This window comes from Dicentrarchus labrax, unplaced genomic scaffold (genome assembly GCF_905237075.1).
Source record: "Dicentrarchus labrax unplaced genomic scaffold, dlabrax2021, whole genome shotgun sequence".
Classification (NCBI taxonomy): domain Eukaryota; kingdom Metazoa; phylum Chordata; class Actinopteri; family Moronidae; genus Dicentrarchus; species Dicentrarchus labrax.
Window position 1 is genome coordinate 3276539 of NW_026136709.1, and position 2587 is coordinate 3279125.

The following is a 2587-nucleotide window of genomic DNA, read 5'->3' on the forward strand; positions in this document are numbered from 1 at the left end:
AATATGTTTAGCGATAATTCTTGCTCTTTTTGCTTTCTAAGAATAAGATTTAGTCATAGGATTTATATATTTTTAGATAGCTGATATGGTGCAGGACATTTTGGTGCTGAGGCTACTCATTGAAATTGTTTTTTTTTTTTTCCAGACAACATCCTTCACCATCTTACATCCATCCAGCAGAATACAGAATTAACCTCTGTTAAAATGACTCCACGTATTATTCATAGTGTTTAAGAATCATGAGCTATCTGTATACATCGCTTACTGATACTGTGAGTCCTACAGTAAAGAAAACAGTACATGAGGTCTGTTTCACTTGAGCCTCCAGACAAATGAATCACTTTACCTTAAACCCATGTATGAATAGAAACATAGAACCATTGCTAAGCTGTGGGAATGCTGTAAGCCCTAATATGTTCACAGAACTCAAAAATTATTTTGTAACAGATTACATAACAATATTTTAGTGATGTTTTTAAATCTTTTAAGTTTACATAAAATATAAATTACATTTACAGTTGCCTTAAATTATCTCAATGTTATCTTATAAATATTGATATTCCTCAACTTATAATTAGGGAGTAATACATTCAAATTTTCAATATTTTCAACTCATATAATGTGGGAAATACACTCAAAGTTTCAGTAATTTTAAACTCATAATGTGGGACATGCACTCAAAATTTATTCTTAACTGATGTCGGCCCGCTACACAATTATAATCAGCTAATAATGTTAGAAAACATGAAAATGACACCACAGTGACAATTTAACAACTTTTTTTATTCAACACAATGTGCTTTTTAAAAGGCACGAATCAAAGGAGCTCAGTCAAAACAAAGTGCTCGTCATAAATTAAAATAAAAGGAAAAGGAAATGACTCCAGGAAAACAAAATGTGTTTTAAAGTACATTAAGTGTTAATAGTTCCATATTCTGATAGTGGTCATTGCTACAGAGGGTAGATTCAGTATTTTGGGTCTCCATCTCACATTATTCAGTAAACATTATGATAAAAACTCACAAAGGATTCGTGATAAAATTCAATAAGATTCTAAGTATAATCCATCCTCAACAGCAATGACAACTATTAGAATGTGGAGCCATTTAACACTGTTTAAAAACGTTTTGGCTCTTACTGTACCTTGAAGGCTGCAACTCACTTTTTTCAAATAAAACATTCAAATACAGTACTGGTTTCTACTGTGACGTACTTCAATTGGCAACATCAAGGTAGGCATTAGGCAACAGAACATTAAACATGTATAGTGCATGAATTGAACAGTCGTTTCCCGTACGTTTATTCAGTACAAAAACTTGGGCTGGGCAATAGGGTTAGCATTGGTTAAGATTAAGATTAAGATGAGAAAATAAAACAAAATGACACAGCCGGATTTATTTTAAAAGCAGGAGTTAAGAACACTGATTCCTGAACAGTTATCTAAAAACTTAACATCAGTCAACCTAGGGAGATCACTCACAACAATTTCATCTTCGATGAAAACAGAAATGCTCTTGGGGCTGAAATGAGTTGTGTTGTCAGTGACCACAGTAAGGAGACCCACAGGAGTGTCAGCAATGTCTGGCTCATCTTCTTGCTGCAAAATACAAACAATCCAATGACGAGGATAATTCCAGTAAAAAGGTTTAAAGTCATGTATCATTAACAATGGCAACATAATTCTAACTCAGACAGCTGAAGACTCATATTGGATTCAAACACACTTGCATAAAGAGATTTGCATGAAACAAGAACTGTGGATTTCTCTCTAATTTGGAGTGGAGGTCCCCAATCAGTCTTTCATTGTACATACCACATTTTAGCATTATACTGAGAAAAAAAAAAAACCTATCCATCGATTTGAACCTGAAAAAAGGCGTTAAAGTTGGTTTCCCATACTATATTTCATGGTACATGTCATTGATATTGACATTTCTATGAGTAAATACTTACATTCCAGGTCTTGAAGAAATCAGAGTCATCCTCTCTTAGGTACACCGGAAGGGCACGAAGGGCCAGACTGCGTCTCATGTTTACATCATGTTGTTCCTAGATTGACAACCAAAACATAGTAATCATTATAGAAATATTTACCAGTATATCAAGCCAGTTCAACTTACAAAATCATCAAATCATCATCAAGAACCATCATTGTGCTCACAGCAAAGTTAATCTTAAACTCACATGGCGGTCATAAATCCTGAAGATCTCTCGGAGTGCCTCCGCTGTCTTGCCTGTCCGTGAGCTTCTTTTGTTGGTTTTTTACTCAGCAAACACCTGCAGACATACAAACACATGAATGTATATAGATTAATGTAGGTTTTTCAACTTTTGTTTTAAGAGGAAAACATAATGCATCCATTGCAGCAAAGCTAGCAGTTTTTCCCTGTGACTGTGCTGCTCTTGAACTGTATCACGTTATACTGAGGTGTTTCTATTATTTTTTCCATCCCATTTATATCAATGAGGCCATGCTAAATAAAGACACCTCTGTGTATAACGCAATATAGTTCACCAGACCACAAACTACATCCTATAATAATAAAATAAAACTACATTCAACCATCAACACTATGTTAGGATACAT

At 34.2% G+C, this 2587-nt stretch overlaps 1 long non-coding RNA gene across 2 annotated transcripts; it reads right to left on the reverse strand.

Moving 5' to 3' along the window:
- Positions 1-762: 762 nt before the first annotated feature.
- LOC127369197 (uncharacterized) lies at positions 763-2245 on the reverse strand. Of its 2 annotated transcripts, XR_007886032.1 has the most exons (3): positions 2185-2245; positions 1954-2049; positions 763-1597 (listed from the first exon to the last, which is right to left on the reverse strand). It is a non-coding gene; the product is annotated as an uncharacterized LOC127369197 (long non-coding RNA). The 2 variants fall into 2 exon arrangements; XR_007886031.1 differs by having other exon boundaries at positions 1954-2239.
- Positions 2246-2587: the final 342 nt, after the last annotated feature.